The 17,811-nt window shown below is 35.4% G+C and overlaps 1 long non-coding RNA gene across 1 annotated transcript; it reads right to left on the reverse strand.

Moving 5' to 3' along the window:
• Positions 1-1,873: 1,873 nt before the first annotated feature.
• LOC309643314 lies at positions 1,874-17,705 on the reverse strand. Its single transcript, XR_014253682.1, has 3 exons — positions 17,619-17,705; positions 16,658-16,717; positions 1,874-12,918 (listed from the first exon to the last, which is right to left on the reverse strand). It is a non-coding gene; the product is annotated as an uncharacterized lncRNA (long non-coding RNA).
• Positions 17,706-17,811: the final 106 nt, after the last annotated feature.

The following is a 17,811-nucleotide window of genomic DNA, read 5'->3' on the forward strand; positions in this document are numbered from 1 at the left end:
TGTAAGAATTTTAGTCTGTCCATTTACCCAACACTCCAAGTTATGACACCTAGTATTTCCACTATTTTAAATGTCTAAAAATTGCCTAAGTTCCATAGTGATTTCTTCTATAATCCACGAGTTGCATGTGTTAATTTTTATATTTCCAAATGTAGTTTTATTCTAGTCATTCTTTGTTATCATTATCTTCCTTAATTGCAATGTCATCAGACAAGTTCCAATATTAGCAAATATTTGAAAGTTTTAAAAACTACTTTTATGACATGGCACACCATCACTTTTCATAAATATTCTATATGTGCGTGAAAAAATGTATATTTTTCAAGTGTGAAGGTACAATATTCTGTATATATTATTAGTTCTAATTTGTCAATGGTGTGATCAGAGCCTTCAAATTGCTTATTTTTAAAATGTTTATTCTATCAACTACTAAGAGAGATATAATAAAGTAACACGAATGATGATACTTTTGTCAATTTTACTTGCTCTCTTCTCTCTCTCTCAATCTCTCTTCCTCTCTCTTTTTTCCCTCCTTTCTTCCTCCCTCGTATGTTGTTAGATAAAATTTAAAAGTTTTTATAAATTGTTAAATACACATTTTGCCATTATGTACTGATCCTCTTTACCTCTGCTAATGTTTTGCAGTGTAATGGAGTTTTTTTCAGTTCAATTCAACAACTCTGGCTTTTCACTGCTGAGTTCAGCCCAATTAGTGTAATTGTGATTTTCAATTGTCTCTATTTTTTTCCTGCCATCTTATAATAATTATTCCCTATTTCTATACTTTTCTATTTCTCTCATTTTCTGAATTTTTCAGTGTTCTTCTCTTTCTTTTTATAGGAAGCAAAAACTTTATTACCATAGTACAATAATTTAATATTAAATTTGGCACTGAGCTTCCTAACCAGGAAACAAAGGGAAACATTGGTTCACATAGTTCTCCTTAACAACTGCAAATTCAGTGTGAAAATAGATGAAAACGCCTTTTCTAAGAAATGAAAGTACATTGATTTTTTTTTTTTTTTGAGAGAAAATTTATCCAAGTACTAAAGTCTAAAAAGAGTGTCTGGTGTGGAACTCAACTTATATAGGGCAGTACAACATGATGGTTGTCACTGACAACAGTTCATAGGAGAAGGGAAAGGGTGGTTGGAAACTACTCTTTTTTTTAAATTGAAATATAGTTGATATACAATATTATGTTAGTTTCAGGTGTACTAAATAATGCTTTGACATTTGCATACATTATGAAATGATCACCATGACAAGTCTAGTAACCATCTGTCTCCATACAAAGTTATTACAATATTATTGACCATATTCTTTATGCTTATTTACTATCTAACTGGTTTGTACCTGTAAATCCTCTTCACCTATTTTGCTCACCCTTCCCTCCACCACCCCTTCTGGCAACCACCCATTTGTTTTTTGTATATATGTCTGTTTTCCTTTTGTTTTGTTTTCTAGATTCCACATATAAATGAGTTCATGAGGTATTTGTCTTTCTGTCTGACTTATTTCACTTAGCATAATATCCTCTAGATCCATCCATGTTGTCGCAAATAGCAAGATTTCATTTTTCAGTTTCCTTTTCTTATTCAATTTTCTACCTCTATTTTTATTATTTAAATGATTACCTTTAAATTTTATAAATATGAAGTTAATCCATATTTTACTCACCTTTCAACAAGGGAACATTTTAATACTTAATATATCTGTTTATGCCTTTCCCAATTTACATGCTATTATTGTTCACTAATTAAACAAGTTTCCTTCAACACTGCTATTTAAAAATTATTATAAATTAAAAAAACAATATTTGTTTAAATATATCTAGATTTACCAACTTAACTGCACCTTAGACTATCCTTCTGTTGTTATTTTATAGAAACATTCATTGTTAATTATATGTATTTATTGATGGGGTCACGGGGAACACAAATATTTAGCTAGACTTTATATCTGGGTGTGTCAGTGAAGGTGTTTCTGGGTGAGATTATTACTTGAATTGGTTATTTTTAGTAAATTCTTAGTTTTTTATCTAAAAATAATTTTTTAATATTTTTTCTTCAAAGATAGTATTTCTACGTTCTCAATTAGAGGCTGATTTTATTTACTCTTAGCTATATAAAGAGAGCATTCCACCACCTTAATAGTTTCCATCTTTGCTTAAAAGGCATCTTAAGTCTAGTAGTCTTCATTTTGTTGGTGATTTGTCATTTATCTTTGCCTGCTTTAAAATTTTCTCTTTGTCTTTGGTGTCCTTAAGTTTTATGAATATATGCCAAGATGTAGATGCATATTTAGTCATTTACATGCCTTCTGTGTTCCTGGCTTCCTATCTTCATTTGTTCTGAAAAATTCTCAGCCATGATCTCTTCAAGAGTTCTCTCTTTTTCCTTTTATATATTCTTTCTCAGACTCAGATTAGAGATACATTATGCCTTCTCTTTATTTCCTCTATTTCTCTTTCACATGCATTTTGGGTTATTCACATTTATACATTTTATATTCTTCGATTGATAATTTCAATATCTAAAGTCCATGTGATTGTCAATCTTTTGGTTTTTGTTTTTGATCATTCTCACTCTTGAAGGCAAGAATCTGTGTGTGTTTGATGATTTTTGATTGTCAACTAATATTTTCCTGATATGTGGGAATACTGAAGGCCTATTTTTCTGCCAGGTTCCAGAAGTCAGCACCGTGCCTTGGAACATTTTAGAGCCCCAAGTGTCCCTCCCAGCAGCTAGATAAAGTGGCAGCAATAGATATCCTAGAATCTCAATGGCTGAAGATGATATTTCTATTTGTTTTTATATGTAAAAATACAAACACACAAAATGCAAACATATACAAAATATTGTAATTGTACAAACAATATACAAAGTGCAAAACATTTAAATGAATATTATGTTTTATAAATATGTTTCTGTAACAATAGTTTACACTTGTTTATATTATCTCTCATTCATGCTACTTGTTTTTAATGGGCAACCCATAGATTGACAGTACATGTTGTTCTAGCCCCAGGGTCCAGGCCATGTGGGACTACCAGTCACTAGGACAGAGGGAAAGAGATGCAAATTGCATACAGTTTCTTAAAGCTTCTGCCTTGAGATCACACAAGTCACCTCAGCTCTCGTTTTATCATCCAAGTCATGTTCCAGGCATGTTTTTAATATAAAAACTGTGTCAGTTCTGCTGTGTACCTCCAACACCCTCCTTTCATCACTTCCTGGTTGTCTTCGGTTTAACATGTATTCTGTGGTTCTAACATTTATGTTCAATTTCATAACTAATTTTTCCATTTTCTGCAAATCTTAGTTTTATATCTGAGTGTATTTTTTTTTAATCACTGGTATTTTCCAACTGTGGCTTCTCTGTTATCGAGATCTTAATTTTGATTTTTTTCCTTGAAGTTCATAATCAAATTTTAAAGACAGGCATTTGGACTCTATTCCTTGATTTCTTGCATATTCATGAATTTATTTCTTTTATACTAAAATGTCAACTTGACTGAATATAAAAAGTCTTAAAAAAAAGTCTTGAATTGCACTTCTTTTTCATAAGGACTTCATAAACATTATTTCACTCATTTTAAACATATGATTATGTGCAAGACTTTAATATTATTCTTATTTTCTCATTTGCATGATTTGTCCCCAGGATGCCCACAGGATGCTTTTTACTTTTTAACTAACTTAAATGTAATTTTATTTACCTTTTAAGTTACAAAATAAGATGTGGTATTTTAATCATTCATATAGCACAGAGACAGAGAAAGTGTCAATAGCCTTTATATCCTCCACCAATCTCCTCTCCTAAGCTTGTTTTTCTAAAAATATACATATTTATTAAATTATAACACAGATACAGAAAATGTGCAAATCATATACATAATGCAAACTAAGTTTATAAATGTGAATACACCAATGTGAGCAGCATATAGATAAGAAAACAGTACAACACCAGCATTCTAGGAGCCTCCTCATATTCCATTCCTTCCCCAAGCAGTAACCACTATTCTAACAGCTAAAATAGTTTTGCTTGTTTTTTAAAGGAGGGAAAACAAAGAAGTTCTTTGGTAAATGAAATTTCACATAGAAACAAAGACAGATGGAACATGACACGAAGTTATTTTTTATTAATAAAAGCATTTGCTTACAGAGTGCCATATCAAATGAAAAGAGGCGTGCATAGTTTGAATAATCATATCTGAACTACATTTTGTGAGCCGTTTGAAAGAAGACTAAATTTCCATACCTTCAGGTGTCAAAGACTGTACTTATGCGGAAAGGATGGTAGAGTTTTGACTCATTGTCGTATGTTTAATGATGCTTCTTAAAAAAATCTTGGTAGTGATTATAAGCCTATTTAGCAAGGTCTTCTTGATAAAATGTCTTATTGAAGAATTATATATAATTGATCATGGATCATGACTGTACCCGACACAAGGTCGTTAAACAGAAAATCACCAACATTCTAGAAGTCCCTCTTCCATATCCTGACTTCTAAAACTAGTGTTTTTGTACATTATATAAATGGTATCATATACTATGCACTCTTTTGTAGCTTCTTTCCCTCAACTTTATGTTTGTGAGATTCCTTTTCCTTGTTCTGGGTAGTTGTACTTTGTTCTTTCTCAGTGCTGTATCATATTCAATTGGTGACTAAACAACAATTTATTTATCCATTCAGCTGTTAATAGGCATTTGGGTATTTTTTTGACCATTACAAATAGTGTTGCCTTGGGCATTTTTATACATTTCCCATAAAAAGATATAACTAGGAATGGAACTGTTAGATGGTGGGATATACATGTGTTCAGATTTAGTCAATTCTGCCAAAGGGTTGTCTAAAGTAGTTGCACCAATGTCCATTTCTGTCAGCAATAAATGAGAGTTCTGGTTTCTCTAAATCCTTCTCAGTGTTGTGTGACTTTTTCATTTTAGTAATTTTCTGTGGATTTGTAGTGAAAATGCACTGTTTAAGTTACTTTAAGGTAACTTATTTAACAGTTTTATACTACTCAAGTTTTTTTTTCTATACTGGTATACAAAGATATGCAGATTTTCCCATTCCCCCCTAAAATTTGTATTCAACATCTAAAACGTATGCACTGTTATTTATAACATATAATGAAGAATTACTATGAAACAAACCTACCCCTGCTTAAGAAATAGAACATTATCTTTGTAAAATTCCTTATCCATCTTTGAAAATCAATATTTTCAAAAATATTGGTTTGCGCTTTTTTTGCTATGTAATCATTACTTTAAGCGTATTATGTATTTTTTAAAATTGAAGTCCAGAAGCAGTGGAGACAGTCTTACTCTCTAGTCCAAAGTCACTTTACCTGCTCTTCAGAATGGCTACACCTGTCTCTCTTCCCACACAGCACATGAAGTTCCCTGTATCCTCATATCTCACTATGGTTTTAATTTGCATTGCTCTAGTTATTAATGTGTGTAAACATCTCTTTCTATACTTCATATACTTATTAGCTTTTTTCCTTTCCCTTCCTACAAAATTCCTGTTCATATCCTTTTTATGTTTTTAATGAGAAATCATACATTTCATTGTAAATATGCAGAAATTTCTTGTATCATATATTTCTAATATATTCTAAAGTTACCCCTCATTGGTTTTAGGTATTGTAAATGTCAGATTCCCATTCTGTCATTGGTCTATTAACTTTGACCAGGTGATTTTCATTTCCCTGATGATTAATGATGTTGAGATCTTTTCATGTGCCTGTTGGCCATCTGTATGACTTCTTTGAAAAAATGCCTGTTCAGGTCCTCTGCCCATTTTTTAATCAAATTGTTTTTCTTTGCTATTGAGCTGTATGAGTTCTTTGTATATTTTGGATATTAACCCTTTATCGGGCATATCATTTGCAAATAGGTTCTTCCCATTCAATGGGTTGCCTTTTCATTTTGTTGATGGTTTTCTTGCCCTTCTTACATTGCTCTTTTCCTACATGTTTAATTTTTTTTTACCTATGAGTATGTCATCCACGCTTATTTCTTTCTGACTTTTACTAATTTTGAATGGGGCACATATATCTGGTTGAAGTATCTGCTGAAATATATTAAAGCTGAGAGATGTAAACTAAAGCAGTGGAAGCTCAGGACACATCTTCATCACCTCTGTTTTGTCGTCTCCTTCGTAAATGTTTCCACTCATTATTACCTTTCCCATGTCTGGTAAGCAGAAAATCTTGAGTTTTCACAGTAAAGCCCTATGTTTCAGGTGTCTATGATATATCTCACCATTATTCATTTATTTTCATGGACTTTGATTAGCTGTCACCACAATGACTGTGGTGTATGCTCTGTCTTCTTGTCTGCTTCCTGAAAAGATGACGTATGTATGAATCTTCTTATTTAGCCTTCCCTCACTTCTCAGGCTTGCTTTAGACACCTGTACTCTGCTCACACCTCCATTCCAGGCATCTTTGATCCTTTTAGAGCTGTTCTCTCTACTTTGAAGGACCTCTGCACTATTTAAAGTGTCTCTAGGAGTTTGCATTTGCTCTTGTCACCTTTTGCCATTTTGGTCCCAATAATATTTTTCTTTAATTTCTTTTTGGAGGTTGTGATTTGCACTGTGACTATTTCCTGTTCCCATGGAAGATATAGCAGTCCCTATTTTTTATATTTAGTTGTTCTTTCAGTTGGCATTACGGAATAAAATAGATAAAATTACAGAAGGGAACAATGTTTAATTCTCTGAAATTGGGTAAAACTTTGGTCAGTAAAAATATTTTCTAATTTGCTCATCTCTTAAAGTCTGTTATTATCATGCAATTTTACATTTTTCTGTGGGATCAGGTGGTCTGCTGCTTTGTGGTGGATATTTGATTACTGCAGAATGTAAAATTTGGGACTCGCATATGGAATGTTAGTCCATGCCAATGATGTGAAAATTACCATCCAAACAGCAGTGAAATTTGCTGAGAAAGAAAATGTAAAGTTGTTGTACTACTTAGTTTTATTAGGAAATGATTCTGGTATGGGACCAAAAAAAGGACTGGTAATTATTCATAGCAGGATTGAGGAGATTGTCATATGTGACATAAGTTTATTTATTGGTTAGGATTTTTTTTTCAGGTGCAAATGATAGAAATTCAAACCATCTTAAGGAAAAAAAGAGAGCTTATTGATTCCTATGACTGAGTATTCTAAGAATGATGCTTACTTTAGTTATGGCCAGCCCCAGAAGCTTAAAAAATATCTTGTATTGCTGCAAAAGTCCGGTCAGTTCCAAGTTATTTACAAGAAGGACACACATAACTTCTTAGAAACCCCAGCAGAAAGAGAATTGCTCACTCCCAATATCCATACATGAAAGATTCGCCTTTCCCATTGTCCATACTCTTTGACCCAACTTGGATCATGCAGCTATGTAAGAATGTGTGTTGAATTCCACTGTGATCAAATGAGAACAGTAGGACTTTTATGTACAAAAACAGGATGTTGGTAGAGCAAAACTTAAGTCCAATATAATTAGCTGGGCTGTACTCTTTCAATATCCTGATTGCAATATAATCTTGGGAAAGGATTTGCATTTCTACTTTAAGTATGTGCAGAGTCCCTGAAGCCTCTTCTGTTTTGTTTTGAAGAGAACTGGAGGAAAGAACAAACCATAAGACAAGGCTATTTCAGTGATCTTTATTCTTTAGCTGCAGATTGGAAAACCAAACACCAGGATATTTACTCTGGCAGTTTCAAGTTTTGCTTGGAATCCTAGGTTTCAAGATGTTCTCTTGTTTCTGTTGGAAGTGAATGAAATAGTCCTCTGAATTTCTTCAAGCATCTTGAAATCACAGGAAGGAATATAGAAGGCAGGACAATTAAATGCAGAGGAACTAAGTCTTTTGTGGTACCATTAGGTCACCACATCAAGCTTTGGCTAAAGATGTTCTACTTCTCGATTTTTCCATATATGAGATAATACACTTCTTTAATGTTTTATGGCATAGTAGATCAGGTATTTTGTTACTAATAATCAAGGACATCCTAAGTGATACTCCAGCTTATTTTGGCCCTTAGCCTTGACTAAGTGTCAAAATCTCCTTTCATGAGAATTAATAATCTGCTAATCTGGATATGTCATATTCACCTTAATGTTCTCTGATGTCCCTCTTCCTATAACTCCTCTTGCTCTATCTAACTAGACCTAGTACCTGGAATATTTCCTCTGTACTGAGCATCCTCATTTCACTTTTGACTTGACCTACTGACCTGGATCTTCTTTAGAATCCAATTCAGCTTCTGCAGAATCTCTAACATGGTCTCTTTATTACTACTGAGTTACGATTTTGGCAACTTTATTTTCTTTCCTATTTGATTCATTCCTACTCACTAGCTCTCACATGACTCTAGCATAAAAGACCTAGCTTCTAGTTTGCTCTTTCTAACAACTGAATTTCACCTAGGAATTTGGAATCGGTCTTTCATCTGTGATCAGGGAGCTGAGCCTTAGCAAAGCAAAAAAGCATTGAAAGAAAATGAGAAGGTGGGAAATTTCAAAACAAAGCTATTTGATTTATTACTTTTATAGTCTTGGTCCTATCTGAACCATGTTCTAGTATAATTAAACTGGATAAATTGTTTTGGAAAGACTGAGTAAAACAGGTAAGTCACAGAGAAATCATGATCTTAGAGAATCTGGTAGTCAACTCCTAGGAAATTTATCTACTAATGTTTCAAGAAATTAGTTGAAAACTCACTTTGGCTGTCAGGTCATTAACATATAATAGCATTCAGGTTTTCTGTACTACCCTATGCAACGTGGTGATTTTCTCAGGGCTTAAATCCAAGTGAGTGTATAGGCTTAGAGGCAAAACAAAAAGAAATAGAAGTGCAAAGGACAAGTTAAAGTTGTTTCTTATTCATGTTTCCTAAATCTGGGTGAATGCCTTGTTAAAAATGTTCATCGTAATATTCTCAAATATATATTGCATTTCTTCACACTAATCAGTATTTCAATATATTTTATATTGATATTTGAGTAGGAGGTGGTCACCTTTCCTCCTAATTATTGATTTGGCTATGACATTTCCAGATTGCTTTTTGCCATATCCTTATTTTCTGCAACTGTAAAGTTTGTGTGAAGCCAGTGTAAAAACTGCATTTCTCATGGAGCTCTGTAGCACATGTACAGCTTATTGCATCTGAACTCAATATGGTGCGTATTTTTTTCTGCTTTGCATGTGAAAATAATTCAAGATGCTTGTTTTAATTTTAAAAGCCTCCGTGATCTGGCTTCTAACTAGAGAATATTTAAGGTACTTTCTGATTATCCATATTTATTATTTCCATGGGAGTTCAGAAGAATCACTGAGCAGCCAGATATTTTTTTCTTTTTAATTTTAGTATATTTTTACGTTGCTTCAATTGCTCTGAGGGTACATATTTTAGTTTATCTCTTAAAAGGTAATCAAAGCTGTTCAACCAGTTGTGTGAAATTGGAAACGCGTAATTAAATTCATTAGTTGCTAAACAGCAAAGACGAGTTTATATTAAGGAAAAGACTTCTAAAAATGCGGATGCCTACATTTTGAAAAACACATGTAATAACAATGGCATAGTATGTGGTGAACACCCTTCTAAAATAATTAGACGTGTTAATGTATTTGATCCTCAAAAAATAAGTGCTCTAAGTATTCCATTTCGTAGATGGGGAAACTGAAGCACAGTGGTTAAGTTGCCCAAGGTCAAGCAACTGATAAATGCCAGTGTCAGGGTGTAAATCCAAGCAGTCCAGACTCAGAACGTGTACACCTGATCACCAAAGAATATTGCTTTTCAGGTAGCTGGGTGGATGGGCTGGTGGGCAATGGGACCAGGTATGCGGGGAGGTCAAGGGAAAGGGTAGGTTTTATGCCAAACTATGCCCACTTCTGGAATTCAGAGCCTAAATGATGGAACTGCAGGAAAGGATTTACTAAGATTTTATTTGTGTGTGTGTGTGTGTGTGTGTGTGTGTGTGTGTGTGTAAAAGATAGGATACAACTTTTGTACCCCTGGGGCTGGAGTGACCTAGGGGTAAAAAAGGTAGCATTTACATTGAAAATGAGATACATACTGACTCACTACTTTCAAATAATAGCTTTTCAGATACCTACCAAGTGTGAAATCACTAATAATATATCACCTTTTAAACTGCAACCTCTTCAAAGATATATCTAATTTTCTATAATTTTGTCCTTTTCCTGAAGACTGAATATAGAAGGCTCAACTGAGGCTGGGCAGTTGCTGCTAATGGTCGTGCCTAATGATTCCCTCTCTTTTCTCAATCCCTAGTACGAGTATTCAACATCTTGTCATTAGTATCAGTATTTTAGTTTTGTTTCATTCTTATTTTTATATGACAATAGAAAAATGTACAGTAAATACACATTTTATAATTTGTATACTCAAATGGTACAAATCAAGATGGCAATGGATGCAGAGCTACTATTTAATACCTTAAAGTGGAGAGCTATCTGAAAATAAGATCAAAATTTGGTATATGAAAGCAATATAATATTTACAATATAACACTGTAGCTAAAGAAAATACATGAGTGTCCAGAGTCTTATGTATTCATAAACACCAGTAACCTCAATGTATCTAACACTATTATTTGTGAAAAAAAGTGTGAGATTTTTCTAATTTCTTTGATTTTTTTATTATGTGCTGTGTTTACACCATCATGTTATTTGCAATGAAAATTACTACTATTAGCTCATAGCCTAGGGACACTGCATAATAATCAGGAAAATTGGACTTCCATGTCATTTATAGTGAAATGGGTATTGAGTGATTTATTTTAGCTTTCCATTTCCTCTATCTAATCATCTTCAAAATGAGAAGAATATCTATTCTCTTAATATAAAATATTGTCAAATTATTATAAATTTTAAACAAATGAGTCTGGGGTCACTTTTAACACTGAAATGGACATACAGTAACCGTGTAAGCTGTTAATATATTATAGAAATAATACAGAAATCACCAAAAGTTTTCCTCCTTGTAAATTAAATTTCTAAATAGGAGGAATCAATAAAAAAATTAATGACAATGTTTCGATACGAGTAAAACCATTTTAATTGCAAAGATCATACCCCATATGCTTTTTCTTTCTTGCAAGCAAGCATTACTCTATTTCTCAAATCACACCCTCATGAGAGAGGACATATTACACCTAACATAAGGCTGTGATAAAACGCTTTTTAAATTGGCATGCCTTACTTAGTTAAGCATGGCACATGCACATGCATGTGTACACACACACGGAAAAATAATATCTATATGTGCAATGCAATTTTCCCATATTGGAATTGAAAAATCTAGGCAATTATTCAACAAGATTATTGAATCATTTTCTCTTCCTTTACTCCGCCTTACTTTCCTTTCTATCATTGAGCAAACTCTGTTTTGGGGTCCATACTATATACCAGGCACTGTTCTGCATTGACAAGATCAACAAGGCCCCTGCCCTCATAGAGCTTATATCGATCATAGTGGGAGTGCAGGACTAGGGAAACACAAACACAAAGAGCATCTCTGTGTTGGATGATGAGAAGAGTCTTCTCTGATGACGCGACAAGGAAGTTATGAGGCAGCCGTGGCAAGAAGGGGGAATACAGTTCAGGGAAAGCAAACAAGTGATGGGAAGTCCCTCAGGTGGAAAAGGAGGTAAATGATGGTGGATCTGTAGGACTTTGACTGGGCAATTTTATAATTTTATTTTAATTTAGATGACCAATCGGGAAACACAGATATCTACTAGTTATTGACCATAAACCTTCTTTCTCAGCTCTATTGGGAAGAACATGCACTTTGGAGTCAGAAGATCAAGGTTTTGAATCTTGGCCTAGCACCTTCTATCTGGGTGATATTATCTGAGCCTAAGTTTTCCTATCTTTCAAAACTGGACAAAATTATTTGGTTTTCATAATTGTTGTGAATCTCCTACATAATATCTGGCACATAACAGTTACACCACAGCTATTAATTTTTTTAGCATTTGTGCGTTTTTATGCTTGAAGAATGACAAGGATACGACCTAATCCATTCACATATGTAGCTTCTCACTCACTCACTAGACGGTTGTTGATCACCCACTAATTGACAACCCTTGTGAAAAAGGCCAAGTTGTAGCTGCCATTACTTGCTTTAGAAGGTTTGGAGATGACAAGGGTGAAGGTGGAGGAACGAACATGAACAGGGTGCTTCTTCTGATCTACCCGAGAGCTGGATTTGGGACCCTAGCAACATAAGGATGGGTAGATCGAAGATGAGAACTGGAGTTTTCCAAACCTGCTGGAGATTTTGTTCCCTGCAGAAAATATATTTGTTTTGTAGGTAGAAGACTCATGTGGGTATGATTCCTGGATTATTGTCAGATAACATCCTTCGAAGGTATTGAATCACATTTGATACTAAATAATTCCCCCTTTGGCTCTGTGTTCTTCCTCCAAAAATTCAGTCAAAGGAAGAGAGTTTAGAAGCAGGTAAAGGGAGTTGATGTGTGTTATCATTAAGAGTGACGCTGAATAAGATGTGTGTTGAGGGAGAGCTTTGAGAAAAGGGAAGGAAGCAAGGAGGAAGCTCACAGAGGACATTGCTCTTAATATATTCATAATAAAATATTATATTAATATATTAAATTAATACAACTCCTGACAAGCTTACACCGTAAAGTACACACACAGATTTTGCCTCTCGGACAAGTTTTAATTTTAGAATGACAAAAACCACTAGAAGTGTTGGGTAAATCATGTTAATTACCACAATATCTTCATAAATCTCCAGATGGCCTTCCTCTAAACTACTTACCTGTGCTTTTCAGGTGGAATTGGTGAATCAGTTGTGATAGTCTGCCTTTTCCTTTTCTCTCTACTGCTTCCTCTTTTCAGTGTTGCTGAAATAAAAATTATTCTGCTCATGTGGCTGGACATGCTTAGAATATAGGGCAGGGTTTGTTACATTTTTCTTCCTGTAGATAGAATCTATTTTAGCTTGAATCAAGGGTCACAGAATAAAACTAATTAAGAAAATAGAGAAACACCCGTCTCTACGCTGGGGTTAGAAGCTGAATTCCCTTCTGTCATCCCTTCCACCTCTCCAGCCCATCCCCTTTCCCGGGAACCTTTACAGGCTCAGTGTCTGCCCAGCTCTTCTCTCCCAGTGCCTCGAGTCAGGTGCATTTATCCCTCTATATGATGCTTCCTGATTTTTTCTGTCTGGATAAGAATTTGCTCCTTATATTCAGACCCACAGATTCAAACCTTCTTGACTTCTCCCTTTTGCAGATGGCTCAGAGTGAACTCATTTTCTCACTCAAACCTATTTCTATATTCCTATCTCACCCACCAGTAAACTCTTCACCTGCTTACTCATCCCAGAAGCCTAGAAAGTATCATCGATTCTTCACTCCCCAATAAATTTCATACTCTCTCACTTATCCAGTCCTGCTAGTACCAACTTCCTAATTTCCTACAAATCTGTCCTCTCCTTTACATCTGCATTGTAACCACTGCCTCATTTCAGACAACTGGCATATCTCTCCTGACATACTGTATGGCTCATAAATGGTCTCCTTTCTTCCCTTCCTGTCCTCCCCACCAATCAATCATCTGCACTGCTAACCGTGGTGGTCTTTCCAAACATAAACTGGACTTTGTCACTTACTTACTTAAAAATCCTCAAGAGATTCATCATTGTCTACAAGTTGAAACCCAAACTTGTTGGCATGGCCTGCCTGGCCTCTCCAGATGATAAATGAAGGCAGCTCCTGGCTGCTAATCTTCCTGCCAATTTTTCTCCCTCCTCTCTGCCCCCTCCCCGTCTAAATACAGACCCTGAGCTCAAATTACCATTGCTTTCTTATATCCATTATCTGTACCTGTATACTTGCTGATGCTTCTCTTACTCACTCACTTTTTTCATTCTTCAGTGTAGATGTGAGCTCCTCCAGAAAGCCTTTCCTGATTTTCCAAAACCAGAATATGTCTCTCTGTGCTTCTCAGCAACATGCCTGCCAGTGCAAATTAGTGTGACCTGCCACATTCTAGTGTAACTATTGGATGGTCTTCCTCTCCCCCATTAAGACTATGAGAGGTTCAATTCATAGTAACTACTCCATGAATCTTTGTTTAAAAAAATTAATTGAACACATCTCTCTCCGTTACACTGAGATGTTGCTATGTAGCTTAATGATGCTGAATAGATGTGGATTATCCTGTCTTTTTCTGCCGACACAGATGAAGCATCTATGAAGTAGGTAGTCTAACACATAGAAAGTTATTTTTTTCTATTTAAAATTTATTTTCAAATAGCTTTTACAGGTCTAGGTAGACATAATCATTGACAGTTTGAAAATGTTGTCATAAAAATAACATAGGTAATATGCATATACTTTTTGGGTAAAAAAACCCCATCATATTCTATACTCGCAACTATGTTCATTATTCACAAGATAATTATCAAGAAATTTTTTTTTGTAAGTAAAATCATTCTTCACTCATGGGAATGACTCTCATTTCTTTTTATATTTAAATATTAATATAATCAATCAGTGTACTGGAAATCAAAGATTTAAAAAAACAATTTTTTTTCTTTTAAAGAAAAGGAAGAAATTAGAAGATATTCTCAAATGTGTTTTCTGGAAAGAAAAATTCTTAAACTAGGGAATGAATCTTCTCCCTAATTCTCATTCTTAACATGCTCTACTCCATCACCATTGTAATTCAGAAGATTTTTGGTGAGTACTCTCTTAGTAGTATGGGACCAAATTAGTCTATTGCTCTAATCTACACTAGATGTTGGTTAGGGTGCTTAAGAACACCAGTGAGTAAGGTGCAAAATTGTAATGTACAGAACCAAGTTTAAAAATGTTTCTAAAAATCTAATCTCATGTTATAGTAGGATGAAAGCTTTCACACACACACAGAGAAAAAGAGTCTATGAAATAGGACATTAAAAGAGCACAATGAAAAAAGGAAACCAAGATAAAAAGAGTGAAAGAGGAAAATATATTTTAACAGCAGGAAATGACATGACACGACATGACAAAAAAGAGGAAAAAGTATAGAAAGACAGGTGGGAGAGCTAAAAGTCAAAATTAATGACAAAAAGTGAAAAGTCTGCCTTCAGAAAACTGACAAAAAAATAGAATGGAGAGCAAAGGATCTTCCAATTATAAATTTAAGTTTCAATGTCCAAATATTGCTATATTTTAAGAATGTCAGGATAGTATTTGTTAGATTGCATTATTCTTTCAATTTTCTTAAACTTAGAAAGATAAGATTCTTCACTGTGACAATTTTAAGGCACATAGTGGTCTCCACCTGCTTTGACACAGTAGGGTCCTTTGTACCCTTTGTATCCTTAACAGCTGGGCTATGACACTACTAGTTGAGCAAGTTTTTACTTATTCTATTTTTTTTTCTTTCTTTCTGAGGTATTTGCTCCCTCTTAAAATGTTTTCTGGGCACTTGGAAGCCAAATAATTAAGACTGCCATAAAGGTGACACCAAAATAAGGTGCACAGCTTTCTTTTCTTTTTTTTAAACAAATATATCTTTATTGGAGTATAACTGCTTCACACTACTGCGCTAGCGGCATATACCCTGAGAAAACTCTAATTCAAAAAGAGTCATGTACCCCAATGTTCATTGCAGCACTATTTACAATAGCCAGGACATGGAAGCAACCTAAGTGTCCATCGACAGATGAATGGATAAAGATGTGGCACATATATACAATGGAATATTACTCAGCCATAAAAAGAAATGAAATTGAGTTATTTGTAGTGAGGTGGACGGACCTAGAGTCTGTCATACAGAGTGAAGTCAGTCAGAAAGAGAAAAACAAATACCGTATGCTAACACCTATATATGGAATCTTAAAAATGGTACTGATGAACCTCGGGGCAGGACAGGAATAAAGAGGTAGACATAGAGAATGGACTTGAGGATAGAGGGGGAGGGGGAGGCTGGGGCAAAGTGTGAGTAGCATCGACATATATACACTACTGAATGTAAAATAGCTAGTGGGAAGCTGCTGCATAGCACAGCTTTCTTTTAAGTCAAATGCTTTTGCTTTACTCTCTAATCTCTAGCACTGCAGAAGTCTAACACTCAACAGCTATTTTTTTCCTGTTTTTAGTGTCTTGCTTCTGAGTCTGTTACTGATACATAAATATTTCAGATTTCTGCCAAATATATAAAGGCAGACTATAATAATACAAATAAAAATATAAATATTAGCCTGGAATGTTAAAAAAAAAAGTAAACTTCACAGAGCTATCTTAATAGCAGATGATAAGGTCCAAAATATAAAACAGACATTCTCTCTCTCTCTTCCTGCCCCATCTCCCCCCAACTAACAATGTAGTGATATAACTTTCTCATTTGGCAAAGGGATGACAAAAGTTCATGCAAAAAAACATAAATAAATACACAACTTTGGAGCTAAAGCAAATGTGAAAAAAGATTAATTTACTATCTTTAAAAGCTTTTAATAAATCTGAACACTGTTAAGATTTTACTCACTTTGAATGCAGTGTGCTAGAGAGATAAGCCACAGGAAGGGGGATAAGATGTAGAAAAATGTACCGCAGGCCATAATATAATAAGCACTACAAGCAAAATACTCACAGAGGGTATGAAGGGTTCAAAGGAAGAAGGCATTTTAGCCAGCTGGACGCATCAGGAAATCTAATAGAGGAGATGTCATTTGAGATGGGTCTGGAAGAATGGGTTGGATCTGGACGACAGAGACATCTATTTCCACTTTTTCTTCAGATTTAGGTAGGTACTCGTTCTATTTTATCTGCTATTACCTTTTTGCTGATTTCTTCTTGAATTAATAACGTTCTGTAAAAATATCCCTTTGCCTCTACTCATAGGCTTCTCTTTCCTCACTCCATTGCTTTCTTCCCTTCCCTTGAGTAAGTTGCAAACTAGCATAGAAGACTTAGTTCACTTTCTATGTCTTGACCCTTCCCTGCATGAAAAAGTGTGTTATCTCACAGGTATTTCCAAAACTCTTTATATGTTGCTTGATTACTGTGTCTCATATTGTATCACTTCATTTATAAGCTTGTTCCTGCAAGCAAACGATGAGATTCCGGAGGGCACGGGCCGTGATACAGTCTTGTATCCTCAGGCCCGAGTCTCTCAGAGGGGAAATATTTGGTGTCTGTACGTACCCTGATGGAATCGGTTCTTGGTGGAAAAACAGTATAGGCAAATAGGACTAGGGCTTTTATACACAGCAGGTTCCCATAAGCTGCGGTCCATACTGAAGAACAGGCTGTGGACCCTCGGGTTCACCCTTCCTCTGACCGCGTGGGCCACTAACATGAGCACACCTAGCAAGGTGCAGGCCACTTGGAAGCCCACAGCACCACGGGTAGCAGCAGCCCTCATTTCCTAGTATGTCATCCTCCATGCATTAATCGTTTCTCTGCAGCGGCCTAAAGTGGCCCTTCATTCTTTTCCAGGATCAGGGAAACACCTCCCTTGCTTTCAGCCAGTGAGAAAAAAGACTAGGACTTTCCTGGGGCTGGGAGCGGGGATTCCCTCTCCCGGAACGTGCCATTTCTACCCCGCCTACCTGGCTGGAGACGGCCAAGGAGAAGGAGCTGGGGGACCTGGGGACACTCCACGCGCGCGTCCCCCTCCTCCGGAGAGGGGGTTGGAGCCCTGGAACCCGCTAATTAGGCTCGCCCCCATTGGTCTTCCCCAGGCACGGCCGTCATCGTTATGCTAATGAGGGGCGTCTCATTGGCGGGGCCTCCGCGGCGGCC

This window comes from Balaenoptera physalus (assembly GCF_965194825.1).
Source record: "Balaenoptera physalus genome assembly, chromosome: 1".
Classification (NCBI taxonomy): domain Eukaryota; kingdom Metazoa; phylum Chordata; class Mammalia; order Artiodactyla; family Balaenopteridae; genus Balaenoptera; species Balaenoptera physalus.